Here is a 20,590-nt window from a genome sequence, read left to right as displayed (position 1 = left end):
ATGAGAGGGGTATAACATGAGAGAGGTACAACATGAGAAAGGTACAACATGAGAGAGGTACAACATGACAAAGATACAACACGGTGGAATGAAGATTCAGAGCCGTTATGATACGGGGAAAAACCATATCATAACATAGATGGACAGACGGAGGACTGTGTGGTAAGACGCGACGACCTGTGTTGAGGGAGATGCAAGAACTGTTCTATATATATAAAGAACAGGAAAGCAAAGGAAGTTTTCGAGAGAAAGGTTGCATTAAAAAGGTAAGAAATTATTCTGGAAGAAAATGACGAGGGTATGTGACCAAACTTTTTGGAAATGATGGCGAGAGAACTGTCTGTGGGTCGAGTCGGGTTGGAGAGAGAGAGAGAGAGAGAGAGAGAGAGAGAGAGAGAGAGAGAGAGAGAGAGAGAGAGAGAGAGAGAGAGTGTTCCAGTAAAAGGAGGTAGTAAGATCAACAGAGCTCTCATAACATGGTAAAGGTTGAGGGTACACAGATGGAGTGGCGAGTGAGGTGGTGAGTGAGTGGTGAGTGAGCTGGTGAGTGAGGAATGAGTGAAGGTGAAGTATGCTGCAGCGGACACCTGGCCAGCTGGTATATGAAAGCTTGGGCACCAGCTGGTTACACGCCAGATGATTACACGAAGGTGATGACTGTTCCACTGTAGGAAGGACAGGACAGTAGAGATAACTTAAGAATGACTAAGAAATATATTTTCATAACACAGTTAACCGAGTGTGTGCGGCAACATAGCAACTGACTATGTTAAAAGGAGTTTATGAAGGTCTTGCTGGTGAGGAAGGTGCAGGAGGGGAGGGTGTGGAGATGATGATTCCGACTTTTATACTTAGACAAGTTGTGATGAGATCTTCAGCGAATCATGAGGAAGGTTTATATACTATTGATGGATCAATAACAACGCTCACTGAACGGTTCTGACTTTATACTGTGCACCAGAGACTTATAGATGATGTCACGAGCTCTAACTGTGGCACAGTGGCATCTGTGAGAATATGTGGCGGTGCTATGGCTCTGTGTGAGTTGTGAACAAGTGCATGTCGGAGTGCGTTCAGATTGCGTGATGTCACCATTGGATGTGCAATGTTTTCGTTGAAGGGGCACTACGCGAGGTGAGAGCCAGCCAGCTGGGTTGATTGTGGTGTAATATTATATAGAAGGTAAAACAGAGGAGAGACAGAGCGGTTCTCCTATTGAATCCTGTAATACGCCTGGGAGGTGCTTCACCTAGCGGTGGAAATGGGTACTAGCAGACAGTGCGGCCTTCCGGTGAGGCCAGAGACCAAGCGGAATTCTGCCACAATAAATCGCAAAACATCCTGCAGACGGAATACAGAACTGTCTTTCTTCTCCCCCAACTAAGAACACGACAGGTGAGTGTGAATATTTAATCGATGATTCGACATTATGGTTGTACATTGTGGAATATTGAATCAATATGAGAGGCGTCCAGTTGATGGGTTCCCGCCTGCCGATCGGAGATTCGTGTTAAGACATTTTCTTTGCGCGTTTTCTGTGACTTCCCATCAGGTACGGGCCACCATCTGGGGTGTATTCCATGGTTCGCACAGCAGTTTATTCTCATATGTACAGTTAATACATCACTTGATAGCGCAGTTGTAAACACCTTCATGAAACCGTTTCGTTCGTGTCACAGTTGCCATAATATATTGCTCCCCCGATCAACCCTTCGTCCAAATCTCATGGAGGAACTCGGCCAAACCCACAGCCAGACCTCGACCCGAGGAAGGCCCTTTGGTTTCCTAGGGAGGTCCAAGACTGCTCGACAGATCGAGCTATGCTAATGTATCTTATGATTTTTCGTTCGATTATCAGAGAAGCGAAAAGATGTCTTTTAATGATTTTATTACTTATTTGTGCCATGTTCTATTCGGATAGGCAATCTAGCCTAGCAATATAGCATCACAGAAAGAATAATAACCACCTTTGCCGCAGGCGGCGCCCTGAGACTGACACAACAAACAATTCCTACGACGCGTCACTTCTTCCTCTTTCTTTTATGATAACTAACCATGAAGATATGGAATGGAAACAGCCATCGTTACTGTATGCAGATGATGCTGTGTTCTTACCTGAATCAGTGGAAGAGCTGCATGGAATGGGTAGGCCGCTTCGCTGATGCAGGTAGGGAGACGATGCTGAGGATGAAGGAGAATGATTCGTTTTAGACATTGATGAAAGATGAAAAGGCGAGATATTTAGGCTCTATAGCTCAGTTATCATGTCTGTAGGATGGTTGAGAGGAGAACCATGCAACGGAGACAGATTGAACATTCAGTGAGAGCTTTTGACGAATTACAAAACAGAAGGATAAAGGTTGAGTGTGCAAGAAAGTTGCACGAAGGCTGTCTGACTCTCTGTATGGATGTGAATACCGTATGTATAAAGATAAATATAAAGGGTCTTGATAAACGGGATGATGTTATGTAAAATGAGGAAATCATTAGAAAGACGGATTGATAAAAGTCTTCTGGTATGGAATGACTACTTAGGAGTTATGGCAGATGACAGGATGTCAGTAACATGTATACAGTAGTACAGCAGTAGTACAGTAGTACAGCAGAAGACACGAAGAGGATAGATAGCCAGGGGAAGAGATAGGTAGATATAGAGAGATAGATGATAATGGCACAGGGATACGTCAGGTGTAGATGCCGGAGGAATGACTGGAGTCGATGGGCTCACTTGAAGTTGGTGTGTGAAGTGAAAAGAAAAAGCAAGAAATACTTTTATAAGTGTAGAAGCCAGCCAGTATTTCACTTTGAGGAGGAGTGGGAGTGACCTCAGAGACTGTGCACCTCATCCACACCCATGGAACTGGAGTTGATAATACAAACAAGCAAATAGATAATATATATATATATATATATATATATATATATATATATATATATATATATATATATATATATATATATATATATATATTGGAAAGGATCACAATTTTGCGCGTGATCAAGATATTCCTATGAGTCCACGGGGAAAATGAAACACGAAAAGTTCCCAGGTGCACTTTCGTGTAATAATCACATCATCAGGGGAGACACAAGAGAGAAATATAACAGTCAATTGATATACATGTGATTGGACAATCACATGTTTACCAAATGGCGTCCTAGCTTCGTTTCTTCGATGTATATCAACTGACTGTTATATTTCTCTCTTGTGTCTCCCCTGATGATGTGATTATTACACGAAAGTGCACCTGGGAACTTTTCGTGTTTCATTTTCCCCGTGGACTCATAGGAATATATATATATATATATATATATATATATATATATATATATATATATATATATATATATATATATATATATATATATATTTACATATATATATATATATATATATATATATATATATATATATATATATATATATATATATATATATATATCGATCGATAGATAAATAGGTATACTGCAAGTTAGATAGTAGCTGCCCTTGATATATTCACAGCTTTTGACAAGGATTAGTATCGGTGTTAGATCTCTAAGCTCCCCTCTGTTGGCTTCCCTTCACTTTGCTCCTTCATATCTAGCTTCCTATCTGACCGATCTGTCTCCATGGTAGTTGATGGATAAGCCTCTCCCCCATTCTCTGCCATCAACTGTGTCCCTCAAGGTTCTGTCTTGTCTCCCACACTTTTTCCCCTTTTCATAATTGATTTTCCTTTTTCTTCTAAAGACAAATGCATTCACACGCTGACGACCCAACGCTGCAAATCCTCCACTCGATCTGCATCTCGTCTTGACACAGCTTCTTCAATAAACTCAGACTTGGACAGTGAGGTAGACGAAATCTGGTTAAGTATAATGCCTCCAAGACCTAGTTTCTGCCCATCTCATTGTCGAAAATTCCTCACATTTTTCTCTCTCTCTTTTAACGGCTTTGTAATTCCATCTCTTAACTCAGTGAACATACTTAGTGTTAATATAGCATCCACTCTAACTTGGAAGCCTCATATTACGGAAATAGATAAGTGTACTTATAAGAAACTGGGAATCTCGTTTAGATGTGAACTTTACTTTTCTTCCGAACAGATGCTCCATTTATACAGAGGATTGTCAGAGTTGATAGATAGATAACTAGAAGTATAGATAGTGAATACGCTAAGAGATTAGCCAGTAATGATACACAGATAACTAGACAGAGGATGAAGACACTGCGGGATTAGCTGCAGCAATTAAGATGGATTGGGAGAGTCGTGAGGAAGGTGTGGTGAGACATCAGGGTCACTGTGTGAGAAGGAATGAGTAACTCGAGACAGCAGGAGGTTCTGGTCAGTCACGCAGAATATAAGAAGCTGAATCAGCCAGCGTGTCGAACAATGTAAACAAACCCGAGAGCTGCCAGGCTGGCGCTAACATTAGCATGAGTGCTGTTAACTCGAAGCACTGTAAACAAACCTAAGTGCCAACCGGCCGCTAACATTAGCAAGGGAGTGTTGCTAAATTCCCCTCATGGCAGACCAGATATGATGACTGATTGTTAGCTGTTTGACGAACGTCCTTCAGAACATTTAGGTAAGTGTTTTAAGATTCTAAGTTTCATATTGTTTATTGTCTTGATATACATAAACATAGCATTTCACTGATAGTGTGGGTGATAGTATGTACGTATTTTGGGGTAGGTGGAGGCAAGTATAGAGCGTACAGTGGGTACAGTACATTGATACAGGAAGGTGACAGATGTATTTACGTGGTAAGGATAGCAACGGGCGCGTCATACATCTGGTGAAGACGGGGACGCTGGGTTAGAGCGTGGCGCAGAAACACGGGATGTCGCAAAAATGAAGGTGGACGAAACTGGTTGTTATTTCGTGTCTTGGTTGGACAAACATAGATAAAGTAATTAATGGTGACTAATCATTACCACTGCTGATACTACTACTACTACTACCACTACTACTACTACTACTACCACTGCTGATAATGGTAGTAGTAGTAGTAGTAGTAGTGATAATGATAATAATAATAATGATAATAATAATAATAATGATAGCGAAAGCTTTGCGGAAGATGAAAGCCGGCAAGGCGGCGAGTTTGGATGATATTGCAGTGGAATTTATCAAAAAAGGGGGTGACTGCATTGTTGACTAGTTGGTGAGGATATGGTTCATGGTGAAGTGCCTGAGGATTGGCGGAATGTATGCTTAGTGCCACTGTACAAAGGCAAAGGGGATAAATGTGTGTTCAAATTACAGAGGTATAAGTTTGTTGAGTATTCTTGGGAAATTACATGTGAGGGTATTGATTGAGAGGGTGAACGCATGTACAGAGCTCCAGATTGGGGAGGAGCAGTGTGGTTTCAGAAGTGGTAGAGGATGTGTGGATCAGGTGTTTGCTTTGAAGAATGTATTTGAGAAATACTTAGAAAAAACAAATGGATTTGTATGCAGCATTTATGGATCTGGAGAAGGCATATGATAGAGTTGATAGAGATGCTCTGTGGAAGGTATTAAAAATATATGGTGTGGGTGGCAAGTTGTTAGAAGCAAAGTTTTCATCGAGGATATAAGGTATGTGTACGTGTAGGAAGAGAGGAAAGTGATTGGTTCCCAATGAATGTCTGTTTGCAGCAGGGGTGTGTGGTGTCTCCATGATTGTTTAATTTATTTATGGATGGGGTTGTTAGGAAGGTGAATGCAAGAGTTTTGGAGAGAAGGGGAAGTATGTAGTCTGTTGTGGATGAGAGGGCTTAGGAAGTTGAGTCAGTTGTTGTAAGCTAATGATACATCGCTGGTGGCTGATTCCGGTGAGAAACTGCAGAAGTTGGTGACTGAATTTGGCAGTGTGTGAAAGAAGAAAACTGAGAGCAAATGTGAATAAGAGCAAGGTTATTAGGTTCATTAGGGTTGAGGGACAAGTTAATTGGGAGGTAAGTTCAAATAGAGAAAAACTGGAGAAAGTGAAGTGTTTTAAAATACCTGGGAGTAGATTTAGCAGCGGATGGAACCATGGCAGCAAAAGTGAGTCACAGGATGGAAGATGGGGCTAAGGTTCTGGGAGCGTTGAAGAATTTGTAGAAGGCGAGAACGTTATCTGGTAGAGCAAAAATGGGCATATTTGAAGGAATAGTGGTTCCAACAATGTTATATGGTTGCGAGGCATGAGTTGTGCGGAGGAGGGTAGATGTAATGAATATGAGATGTTTGAGGACAATATGTGGTGTGAGGTGGTTTGATCGAGTAAGTAATGAAAGAGTAAGAGAGATGTGCGGTATTAAAAAGTGTGGTTGAGAGAGCAGAAGAGGGTGTATTGAAATGGTCTGGTCACATGGAGAGAATGAGTGAAGAAAGATTGACCAAGAGGATATATGTGTCAGAGGTGGAGGGAACGAGAAGTGAGAGACCAAATTGGAGGTGGAAGGAGCCTGAACACACAGGAGGGTTAAACAGGTGTCGTGCCGTCAGTAGACTGAACCAGGGCAAGTGGAGCGTCTTGGGTTAACCATGGAAAGGTCTGTGGGGCCTGGATGTGGATAGGAGCTGTGGTTTCGGTGCATTACACATGACAGCAAGAGAATGGATGTCAGCGGATGCAGCCTTTCTTCTCTGTTGTCTGTTCCTTCGCTACCTCGCTGACGCGGGAAGCGGTGATCAAGTTCAAGGTAAAAAAAAAAAAAAAAAAAAAAAAAAATATATATATATATATATGAGTGTATATATATATATATATATATATATATATATATATATATATATATATATATATATATATATATATATATATATATGAATGAGTGTTAGTGGTTTTGATGCACAAGACCGGGTTATAGTGATGGGTGATTTGAATGCAAAGGTGAGTAATGTGGCAGTTGAGGGAATAATTGGTATACATGGGGTGTTCAGTGTTGTAAATGGAAATGGTGAAGAGCTTGTAGATTTATGTGCTGAAAAAGGACTGGTGATTGGGAATACCTGGTTTAAAAAGCGAGATATACATAAGTATACGTATGTAAGTAGGAGAGATGGCCAGAGAGCGTTATTGGATTACGTATTAATTGACAGGCGCGCGAAAGAGAGACTTTTGGATGTTAATGTGCTGAGAGGTGCAACTGGAGGGATGTCTGATCATTATCTTGTGGAGGCTAAGGTGAAGATTTGTATGGGTTTTCAGAAAAGAAGAGTGAATGTTGGGGTGAAGAGGGTGGTGAGAGTAAGTGAGCTTGGGAAGGAGACTTGTGTGAGGAAGTACCAGGAGAGACTGAGTACAGAATGGAAAAAGGTGAGAAAAATGGAAGTAAGGGGAGTGGGGGAGGAATGGGATGTATTAGGAAATCAGTGGCGAGGTGGCGATGAGAATGAATAAAGGCAGACAGTGTGAATTATGTGCATGGGTATATATGTATGTGTCTGTGTGTGTATATATATGTGTACATTGAGATGTATAGGTATGTATATTTGCGTGTGTGGACGTATGTATATACATGTGTATGGGGGGGGGGTGGGCATTTCTTTCGTCTGTTTCCTTGCGCTACCTCGCAAACGCGGGAGACAGCGACAAAGTATAATAAATAAATAAATAAATATATATATATATATACACACATATATATATACACATGTACCTGATTCATCCTGTTTGCCTTTATTCATTCCCATCGCCACCCTGCCACACATGAAATAACAGCCCCTCGCCCCCGATGTGCGCGAGATAGCGCTGGGAAGACAAGAAAGGCCCCATTCGTTCACACTAAGTCTCTAGCTGTCATGTAATAATGCACCGAAACCACAGCTTCCTTTCCACATCCAGGCCCCACAGAACTCTCCATGGTTTACTCCAAACGCTTCACATGCCCCGGTTCAATCCATTGACAGCACGTCGACCCCGGTATATCACATCGTTCCAATTCACTCTATTCCTTGCACGCCTTTCACCCTCCTGAATGTTCAGGCCCCGATCACTCAAAATCTTTTTCACTCCATCTTTCCACCTCCAGTTTGGTCTCCCACTTCTCCTCGTCCCCTCCACATCCGACACATATATCCTCTTGGTCACTCTTTCCTCAGTCATTCTCTCCATGTGACCAAACCATTTCTAAACACCCTCTACTGCTCTCTCAACCACACTCTTTCTATTACCACACATCTCTCTTACCCTTACATTACTTACTCGATCAAACCACCTCACACCACTTATTGTCCTCAAACATCTCATTTCAAGCACATCCACCCTCCTCCGCACAACTCTATCCATAGCCCACATTCATCAAGGCTCCCAGAATTTTCGCTTCCATGGTTCCATCCGCTGCCAAATCCACTCCCAGATATCTAAAACACTTTACTTCCTCCAGTTTTTCTCCATTCAAACTTACCTTCCAATTGACTTGACCCTCAACCCTACTGTACCTAATAACCTTGCTCTTATTCACATTTACTCTCAACTTTCTTCTTACACACACTTTACCAAACTCGGTCACCAGCTTCTGCAGTTTCTCACATGAATCAGCCACCAGCGCTGTATCATCAGCGAACAACCGACTCACTTCCCAAGCTCTCTCATCCACAACAGACTGCATACTTGCCCCTCTTTCCAAAACCCTTGCATTTCCCTCCCTAACAACCTCATCCATAAACAAATTAAACAACAATGGAGACATCACGCACCCCTGCCGCAAACCTACATTCACTGAGAACCAATCACTTTCCTCTCTTTCTACGCGTACACATGCCTTACATGCTCGATACAAACTTTTCACTGCTTCTAACAACTTTCCTCCCACACCATATATTCTTAATATATATATATATATATATATATATATATATATATATATATATATATATATATATATATATATATATATATATATTATTCCTGGGGATAGGAGAGAAAGAATACTTCCCACGTATTTCCTGCGTGTCGTAGAAGGCGACTGAAAGGGGAGGGAGCGGGTGGGGGGGAGGGGCTGGAAATCCTCCCCTCTCGTTTTTTTAATTTTCCAAACGAAGGAACAGAGAAGGGGGCCAGGTGAGGATATTCCCTCAAAGGCCCAGTCCTCTGTTCTTAACGCTACCTTGCTAACGCGGGAGATGGCGAATAGCATGAAAGATATATATATATATATATATATATATATATATATATATATATATATATATATATATATATATATATTTTTTTTTTTTTTGCTTTGTCGCTGTCTCCCGCGTTTGCGAGGTAGCGCAAGGAAACAGACGAAAGAAATGGCCCAACCCACCCCCATACACATGTATATACATACGTCCACACACGCAAAATATACATACCTACACAGCTTTCCATGGTTTACCCCAGACGCTTCACATGCCCCGATTCAATCCACTGACAGCACGTCAACCCCGGTATACCACATCGCTCCAATTCACTCTATTCCTTGCCCTCCTTTCACCCTCCTGCATGTTCAGGCCCCGATCACACAAAATCTTTTTCACTCCATCTTTCCACCTCCAATTTGGTCTCCCTCTTCTCCTCGTTCCCTCCACCTCCGACACATATATCCTCTTGGTCAATCCTTCCTCACTCATTCTCTCCATGTGCCCAAACCATTTCAAAACACCCTCTTCTGCTCTCTCAACCACGCTCTTTTTATTTCCACAGATCTCTCTAACCCTTACGTTACTTACTCGATCAAACCACCTCACACCACACATTGTCCTCAAACATCTCATTTCCAGCACATCCATCCTCCTGCGCACAACTCTATCCATAGCCCACGCCTCGCAACCATACAACATTGTTGGAACCACTATTCCTTCAAACATACTCATTTTTGCTTTCCGAGATAATGTTCTCGACTTCCACACATTCTTCAAGGCTCCCAGAATTTTCGCCCCCTCCCCCACCCTATGATCCACTTCCGCTTCCATGGTTCCATCCGCTGCCAGATCCACTCCCAGATATCTAAAACACTTCACTTCCTCCAGTTTTTCTCCATTCAAACTCACCTCCCAATTGACTTGACCCTCAACCCTGCTGTACCTAATAACCTTGCTCTTATTCACATTTACTCTTAACTTTCTTCTTTCACACACTTTACCAAACTCAGTCACCAGCTTCTGCAGTTTCTCACATGAATCAGCCACCAGCGCTGTATCATCAGCGAACAACGACTGACTCACTTCCCAAGCTCTCTCATCCCCAACAGACTTCATACTTGCCCCTCTTTCCAAAACTCTTGCATTCACCTCCCTAACAACCCCATCCATAAACAAATTAAACAACCATGGAGACATCACACACCCCTGCCGCAAACCTACATTCACTGAGAACCAATCACTTTCCTCTCTTCCTACACGTACACATGCCTTACATCCTCGATAAAAACTTTTCACTGCTTCTAACAACTTGCCTCCCACACCATATATTCTTAAAACCTTCCACAGAGCATCTCTATCAACTCTATCATATGCCTTCTCCAGATCCATAAATGCTACATACAAATCCATTTGCTTTTCTAAGTATTTCTCACATACATTCTTCAAAGCAAACACCTGATCCACACATCCTCTACCACTTCTGAAACCACACTGCTCTTCCCCAATCTGATGGTCTGTACATGCTTTCACCCTTTCAATCAATACCCTCCCATACAATTTATATATATATATATATATATATATATATATATATATATATATATATATGTATATATATATATATATATGTATATATTATCCCTGGGGATAGGGGAGAAAGAATACTTTCCACGTATTCCCTGCGTGTCGTAGAAGGCGACTAAAAGGGGAGGGAGCGGGGGGCTGGAAATCCTCCCCTCTCGTTGTTTTAATTTTCCAAAAGATGGAACAGAGAACGGGGCCAGGTGAGGATATTCCCTCAAAGGCCCAGTCCTCTGTTCTTAACGCTACCTTGCTAACGCGGGAGAATGGCGAATAGTATGAAAGAAAAAAAGATACATACATATATATATATATATATATATATATATATATATATATATATATATATATATATATATATATACACACACACACACACAACACACACACACACACACACACACACACACACACATATATTCTTGGTAATATCGGAGGCCCACTGACTACCTTCCCTGAACCAGTAATGTTCATGATCTCTGTACATTGTGAATTCATTAGAGTACAGTGCAACATCATGTTTCTCAACTCTAAACACAGTGATTCGGTATCTGCCGGTTACTGCATTGTTAACAATTGAATTAAATAATAAACTCTATTGCATAAAACGTTTAAAAGTCACATTTATTCAGTATCACCGGTGAATACACTTCTCTGTGTGAAATCTGTCATAATTTGGCATTATTTTCAGGTAGATCCAGCCAGCACCTGTAATTCGCCATCTTTGCAGTGACGTTTGTAGGTTCCTCGGCGGCTGGGGTGCTGAACTGAGACCCGGAGGCCTTAGGATGCCCACCCTAGGGGCGCCGCTGGGGTAAAGTGCTCATCAGGTGGGCGAGATCGGGCTCGACTTTAGCCTCCCGACCAAGACGCCAATCTACGACTGAGCTACCTCCCTCCATAATACTAAATAACAAGTAGAAAAAAGCCTCGAACTACCGGTTATGCAAGGAGAACACTACTACCAGACGATATTTATATTTCTCTCTCTCTAATGGCAGATACCGACACCAGGATGTCGACGATTTTCGAAAAAAAAAAGAATATCAATTTAGCGACCTAACTCGTCCATTAGAATCTAGTTCTTCGTGATTTTGTTACGTTGTTAGGGATTTTTCTGGGCAGAGGCGAGGTAATTAAAGAAGGATAAAGCAGTTGGCCGGACGCGCGATGGGCCATTATCAAAGTCAAATAACTAACTCTCGAGCGAGTAATGGATACTGGTGTGTGAGGGATCGGGTCGGCCGGCGGAGGCCGCGCTCCCGCCCACCCGCTACTACAACACTGTATCACTCCGCGCTCCCGTTACTCTCGCATAGGCCGCTGGATTTATCATCCGCCACTACGCGATTTATTAAAGGATCTCGCGCAACAAGGCGATGTATGAAATGTGTTTCTTCTAAAAATTACAAGACAATGATCTTTCTTTTGCTGTCTTTGTCATTCCTTCCTTGTTTCTCTCCAGCCATATTTTCTTTTTTTTTGTTCGTCCAGCGGCAGCTAGTTAAGTGGCGTCCCCTCCCTCTGCCCCCCCCCCCCCCCTGCCCAGGGCGGCCGCGAGAAAAGTAAACAAAATTCTAAGCGGCTTCTCAGATCTCCCAGGGCGGTCAGCCAGCGGGACCCAGCTCCCTCACCAGCCCCCAGCCTATGACGTCAGGGAGGGAGAGCCAATCAGTGGCGAGGGCGGGAGGTGTAGGCCGACGCGGATGCCAATCCCGTGCAGGTCACGGGGCTGGTGAGGGCTGGGGATTGGTGCAGGGGAATAAAGTCCGGAGGGCGACGGGGTCGGGCACCCCTGAGCAGCACGCGGCGTGTGTGATGTGGCGCGGGCATGACGCCGCGCGACCTGATGGACGACCTGGACGCCGCGCCTTCTTAATTGAAGACCTTCTCCACCACGCCTGGCGAAAACCCCCTCCAGGAACTCCCCCAGAGGACCTGAAGTCCTCCGCCATACTCCCCAGCTCTCAGGCTGGGTCTTCTTATGAGACCCCTGGCCTAAGGTCTCAGGGACCAGACCTGACACCCCAGAGCACAGGTTTGACGTCCCAGGTCCCGGGCCTGAAGTTCTAAGGTCTAAGGGCCTTTACACCTCAGGCCTCGGGTCTAGAGCACCAGGTCCCAGGTCTGACGCCCCAGGTCCCAGGTTTGACGACTCAGGTCTCAGTCTCCGAGGGACCAAAGACTGTCTCCTGAGGACCAGACCAGACTTTTAGCAGATCGTCATAATCTCACCCCCAGAGGGAGAGGGTCTGCCACTGTAGAGCACCCCCAGAGGGAGAGGGTCTGCCACTGTAGAGCTCCCCCTGAGGGAGAGGGTCTGCCACTGTAGAGCTCCCCCAGAGGGAAGGGTCTTCCACTGTAGAGCACCCCCAGAGGGAGAGGGTCTGCCACTGTAGAGCTATAGAGTCAGTCGCTCAAGACATGGGGAGGGGGGGGGTTGATCAGGGCCTCAAGGTCACGTGACACTCGGTCTGTGGCCAAGTGTCAGGAAGTGGGCGGGCCGTCGTCCGCTTCACCATGATTACGGTGAACATTGTCCGTAACCCTGAGGTCTACACGACGTGGGAGGGTTTCACTCTACATGGGAGGGTTTGACGCTACATGGGAGGGTTCCACTCTACATGGGAGGGTTTCACTCTACATGGGAGGGTTTGACGCTACATGGGAGGGTTCCACTCTACATGGGAAGGTTTCACTCTACATGGGAGGGTTTCACTCTACATGGGAGGGTTTAACTCTACATGGGAAGGTTTCACCCTACATGGGAGTTTCACTCTACATGGGAGAGTTTCACTCTACATGGGAAGGTTTACTCTACATGGAAAATTTTCACTCGACATGGGAAGGTTTCACTCTACATGGGAGGGTTTTACTCTACATGGGAGGGTTTCACTCTACATGGGAGGGTTTTACTCTACATGGGAGGGTTTCACTCTACATGGGAGGGTTTACTCTGCATGGAAAAATTTCACTCGACATGGGAAGGTTTCACTCTACATGGGAGGGTTTTACTCTGCATGGGAGGGTTTCACTCTACATGGGAGAGTTTCACTCTACATGGGAGAGTTCTACTCTACATGGGAGGGTTTCACTCTACATGGGAGAGTTCTACTCTACATGGGAGGGTTTCACTCTACATGGGAGAGTTTCACTCTACATGGGAGAGTTTCACTCTACATGGGAGGGTTTCACTCTACATGGGAGGGTTTCACTCTACATGGGAGAGTTCTACTCTACATGGGAGGGTTTCACTCTACATGGGAGAGTTCTACTCTACATGGGCATACATGGGAGGATTTTAGTCTACATGGGAGACCCAGACAACAGATCTGATAAGGTTGATCAGGAACTTCCCAGCCACAGGACAAGCAGATCCTGGCCTGGGTGGAGGACGGACGTAGGTGTGGGACGGGAGACCAGTCGACCAGATAATACCAGCCACGAAGACACGCTAACTCATACATGGAAAACACGCGAACGTGGACAACTAACACATAGTGGACGAGTGTAAACTACAGTGTGTATTCTATGCCGATAATTTGTACAGACTAAAACCTAGATATACACCCACACGCCGTCTGGCAGTTATCTTCCACTAAGATAATCTGTCGATGGATAATGTTATTCGACCGTATGTTTACGGATGATTTAAATGCATCAATGACCTTTATTTCGTAAATATATGAAGGTAGTTTATTGTGGTGTTTACGAATTCAACAGCCGAAGACAAATTTGGCCACGTTTGTGGAACATTTCCTTCCCTTTATAACTCTGTCTGTCCCCTGGCGACAGACAGACACTCGAATCCTACTTTGAGGAACGAGTGTGTTGCAAGACGAAGAAGAAGAAGAAAAGATTTATGACAATATTCATATGCCACTCACTGGCTACTTTGGCGTTATTATAAGTCACTCTGCACCAATGTGGGTCAGCAAGGGTCACTCTGCTCCATTGTGGGTCAGCAAGGGTCACTCTGCACCAATGTGGGTCAGCAAGGGTCACTCTGCTCCAATGTGGGTCAGCAAGGGTCACTCTGCTCCAATGTGGGTCAGCAAGGGTCACTCTGCACCAATGTGGGTCAGCAAGGGTCACGCTGCTCCAATGTGGGTCAGCAAGGGTCACTTTGCTCCAATGTGGGTCAGCAAGGGTCACTCTGCTCCAATGTGGGTCAGCAAGGGTCACTCTACTCCAATGTGGGTCAGCAAGGGTCACTCTGCTCCAATGTGGGTCAACAGAGGTCACTCTGCTCCAATGTGGGTCAGCAAGGGTCACTCTGCTCCAATGTGGGTCAACAGAGGTCACTCTGCTCCAATGTGGGTCAGCAAGGGTCACTCTGCTCCAATGTGGGTCAGCAAGGGTCATTCTCTCCCACCAATGTGGGTCAGCAAGGGTCATTCTCTCCCACCAATGTGGGCCAAGTCTGCCTCAGCGTTATCAGTACATGGGTTCTATTAGGAAGGAGAGATAAGGATAAGAACTATCAGTGTCATGAGAGGATAGGAAGTATGTAGATGCCAAGCGAGGAGTTATACCTTCCCACCCTCACAGCGAGGGGGAGGGGGACATGGCTGTACCGTGGGAGCGCATAAATCCCTGAGTCTCTGTCTTCGCCTCCCAGCCCGGCTCCACGTAGCCCAACTGGGTTCAGGAGGAGTGAGACATTTGCATATATTTGCATATTTACCGATCACCCAATAGTGATTTGAGCAGCTGGCCGATATTACGACGAAAAACGGAAGAGGGGGATAATTAGATCATTTCTTCTAGTGACTAAGTATCATTAGCCACACGGTAATTACGTTGCCTAGTTAATGGAATATTAAAAGTGATTTATGTAACAAGTGTGAAGCAATTAAGGTGAATGGATTGTGGGGCGGCCCACCACTGGGGACTGAGCTAAGCCTAAACAGGGGTCTCGGGCGGAGGCAAGATGCGCTGCATGTTATGATATACCTACCTACATTCCCAGGCCACAACCAGCCAATTACCCTCTGACCCCGCCACCTGGGGTGCTGCTGTGGTGGTAGGGATGAGGGTGGTGGTGGTGGTGTGGTGGTGGTGGTAGGGATGAGGGTGGTGGTGGTGGTAGGGATGAGGGTGGTGGTGGTGGTGTGGTGGTGGTGGTAGGGATGAGGGTGGTGGTGGTGTGGTGGTGGTGGTAGGGATGAGGGTGGTGGTGGTGGTGTGGTGGTGGTGGTAGGGATGAGGGTGATGGTGGTGAGGTTGTGATAGGGATGAGGGTGGTGGTGTGGTGGTGGTGGTAGTGGTAGGGATGAGGGTGGTGTTGGTGGTGTGCTGGTGGTAGGGATGAGGGTGGTGGTGGCGTGGTGTGGTAGTGGTAGGGATGAGGGTGGTGTTGGTGCTGCGGTGGTGGTAGGGATGAGGGTGGTGGTGTGGCGGTGGTGGTAGTGGTAGGGATGAGGGTGGTGTTGGTGGTGTGCTGGTGGTAGGGATGAGGGTGGTGGTGGCGTGGTGGTAGTAGTGGTAGGGATTAGGGCGGTGGAGTGGTGTGGTAGTGGTAGTAGGGATGAGGGTGGTGGTGGCACTGGGAGTGGTGGTAGGGATGAGGGTGGTGGTGGCACTGGGAGTGGTGTGGTGGTAGTAGTGGTAGGGATGAGGGTGTTGGTTGTAGCTGAGGGATGCCTCCTGCCGCTGGCTCTCTGGTGGCGACTTTCTGAGCAAGTGGACAGTGTTCAGTCCTATAGCTGGGCTACAGAATGATTGTCCTGCAGGAAGTACACACCAGACGAGACCCGACACAAGACGAGGAGGTTAACTATGGTAGTTCCTCAGGTAAAGAGTTATGAAATCGCATCTGACCCAGTTATAGACGTCTCGTAGCTGTCTTATAATAAGGAAACGATCACTCATGAGGTGGGCCATGTTGGTCTATCTTGAGGAAGGAGGCGGAGTGGTTCGCTCCGTGTTGTGGTGTTGATGATGTTTAGTCTGTGGCCTGATGATGACGACCTGGTGAGGGCAAGGCACTGCAGACGCAGAGGGTCGAGGGTGGAGGAATGAAGGCCACGAATGATGCCATAAACTGACGACACAGTCTTGTCTGGGTGCAGCCCACCCCAGGCACTTGCGTGGTACAGAACCTGGTGTGGGTGAGTGAGTCAGTCTGTTGGAACTTCGGTTTATTTCGCAAAAAGTTGGTTTTAGTCTCGTGTGAGAGAAGATGGTGAGAGCGTCTACATGGGGAACTTCAGGACTTCACCCAAAGTCAGGGACGTTAGGGATACCTTCCTCAGACTGACAAAGACCCGTAGGACGAGGGGGAGGCACTGGCGGGTGGTGCCAAGACGATAGGCAGGAGGCTGGCGCGGAGTGAGGCCTGTGTCGTGAGAGGCTGGTGTTACGTCAGACAACACATCCAGGAGATAAAGTGCTGGGAAGTGACATGTCAGTGGCAGACGACACAGACCAGAAGTGGAGGGCCAGGACCACAGGGAGAGCCACACTTGCCACGGTGGAGGCATCGTTGGGGAGCTGTGGGAGTGTTGGACGTCACTAGCTGGGAGGGAGCGCGGCTGACTGTTCCTCTGAGGCAGGTAGGAGAGGGTCATTCTACCAGTGAATCGAGAACGAAATAAAGTTCACGTCAGAGGAACCTTTCCAAAGTGAGTTGGGGCGACCACTGGTCTTCCTCAGGGCGCGGTCTTGAGCCACTTTGATTCCCAGTCTATGTAAATCATTCACCTAAAAAACTTGAATGATACATAGATGTGTTTGCCGGATGATAGCCAGATCATGAGCGTACTCAGGAGTGGTGTCCAAGGTCTGGACAGCTTACGAAGAAACCTACACTGGCTCCAGCATCGGTCATATACATGGCTGATGAGGCTCAGTGCCGACCAGATGCAACTTGCAGGTGGGCTATACTGCAGGAGACAGATTGCGCTACAGTATGTCACCAGGTGTTTAACCCACTGGAAGAAACACGTAGGACTGAATGGGAAGATCCAGTTGTGTTGCAAGCCACGGCAAGAATGGTCAACATGGCTTCCACAGCAAGAACCACCTTTCTTGCTCATTCAGTGCAATTTTACAGTGAAGTATATGACAAGTGAAGGAGGAGCAAATGTTGTCATTCATTAAAACCTCCGTATTGTGAGGCCTTTTTTCTTAGATTTCATATAAGAATATGTACACGCAGGGAAAAAAGTATCTTACCACTTTTTGTGTGAAAACGATATGACACCATGGACGAAGATTTTTGAAAAATTCCTATTTGTCTGGTCTCACACCAGGAAGCCCTGCTTTCACGATATTGTATATGTCGACTTCTAGTGATATTTCCTGTCGTCTGCCGTAATAAATGCTATAATCATTTCATATTTCGATGGAAATAACTATGAGAGGAGCTACTATGATCATAATAAATTTGTCCCAATTACGCTTACCAACCCTACCGAGACAACACGTGTCTTATTGATCATTTCAAAGTTCGTCGAACCCATCTTAAGATACTCTTTTTTATAGCAAAGATTAAAACGTGAAAAGTTAACGAACGGACGACAATAGATAAGCGACGCCATTCGAGCTGAATATGTAGCACGAAGACAAACGAAAGACTGGATGACGAACAGGAAGAAACAATTTAGTACAGTATGAAAAGCATTCGGTTTTGAAGTGGAATTAATGCGTACCAAATGGCTCAAAGGTCCAGTGGTATTTCAAAGCAAGTAAAGATGTACTCAAGATGTACTCAAGATGTACATCCATAAGATACATCAACACAGACACATTGTACTTAAGATACATCAACACAGACACATTGTACTTAAGATACATCAACACAGACACATTGTATTTAAGATACATCAACACAGACACATTGTACTTATGATACATCAACACAGACACACTGTACTTATGATACACCAACACAGACACATTGTACTTAAGATACATCAACACTGTACTTAAGATACATCAACACAGACACATTGCACTTAAGATACATCAACACAGACACACTGTACTTATGATACATCAACTCAGACACATTGTACTTAAGATACATCAACACAGACACATTGTACTTAAGATACATCAACACTGTACTTAAGATACATCAACACTGTACTTAAGATACATCAACACTGTACTTAAGATACATCAACACAGACACATTATACTTAAGATACATCGACACAGGCACTCTATACTTATGATACATCAACACAGACACATTGTACTTAAGATACATCAACACAGGCACTCTGTACTTATGATACATCAACACAGACACATTGCACTTAAGATACATCAGCACAGGCACTCTGTACTTATGATACATCAACACAGACACATTGTACTTAAGATACATCAACACAGGCACTCTGTACTTATGATACATCAACACAGACACATTGTACTTAAGATACATCAACACAGGCACTCTGTACTTATGATACATCAACACAGACACATTGTACTTAAGATACATCAACACAGGCACTCTGTACTTATGATACATCAACACAGACACATTGTACTTAAGATACATCAACACAGACACATTGTACTTATGATACATCAACACAGGCACTCTGTACTTATGATACATCAACACAGACATATTGTACTTATGATACATCAACACAGACACACAGTACTTATGATACACCAACACAGACACATTGTACTTAAGATACATCAACACAGACACATTGCACTTAAGATACATCAACACAGGCACTCTGTACTTATAATACATCAACACAGACACATTGTACTTAAGATACATCAACACAGACACACTGTACTTATGATACATCAACACAGACACATTGTACTTAAGATACATCAACACAGACACATTGTACTTAAGATGCATCAACACAGACACATTGTACTTAAGATGCATCAACACAGACACATTGTACTTATGATACATCAACACAGACACACTGTACTTAAGATACATCAGCACAGACACATTGTTCGAGGCAATTCGGGTTCCTATTCTCAGACACGATGGGCTCAGACGTGGTGGAGAAAGTTTTACAGGCATACTGGGAAGCACAGTACCTGTATACACATAAGGCCACGGCACAACAGAACAAGCTGACGAAGTACGTCATAAACAGAAGCAACAGACTCACAGCAGGAGAGACACAGCCATCCTCTCCAGCAGGAGAGACACAGCCATCCTCTCCAGCAGGTAAGTCATCAGCAACGAGATACAAATGAAAGAAGATCCTCAGTTCCCTTAACAGGTCACATCGTTGTGAGGTAGCAGGTCTTGTGTTTATCCATCTGTTATGTCTTTCTCAAACACACACACCACACACACACACACACACAAAAAACACACACACACACACACACACACACACAGCCTCGCCCTCACTTCTGTGACAGGCGTGGTGCCCTTGCACGTCCTAGCAGCAGCAGCAGAACTTGCGACTGTCCCTGAATGTGAAGCCCCTCACTCCGTCGGTTGGGCCTCCTCCACCAGCAGCGCCCGCTCTGGGTGGGTCGCCCCATACATCACGTGGGCCCAACATTACCAGCGCTCGCCTCTTACTGTGATGAGTGTCAGTAATCTAGGCACATCATCGTCGTCAGGGACGGACTACCGCCTGGCCAAGCAGACAGACAGACAGACAGTGCCTTGCGAAGAGGGCCCGTGTCAGCGCGCGGCTGGGGTAATGGAGGCCCTCGTGTTCAGGGTGGAAGTGAGGGGAAAAGGAAGTGGTGAGGGAGGTATAGCAGTGGTGGAGGGTCAGTTAAGAGTGTGAGTGTAAGGAAACTAAAGAGGCGTAATCACGGAACACCCCGCGCTAGTGGCACCAAATGGCCGAGTGATATGGAGGTGCGGGTGATGGACGGGCCCGTCGCAAGACGCGTTCGGGAGCTCAATATGCAACCCGAGGCGGGGAGGACGGCGCCCACTGAGGGCTCGGCTACCGGGAAATGCTAGAGCG

This window comes from Panulirus ornatus, chromosome 30 (assembly GCF_036320965.1).
Source record: "Panulirus ornatus isolate Po-2019 chromosome 30, ASM3632096v1, whole genome shotgun sequence".
NCBI lineage: Eukaryota > Metazoa > Arthropoda > Malacostraca > Decapoda > Palinuridae > Panulirus > Panulirus ornatus.
Note: the sequence above shows the minus strand (reverse complement) of the source record.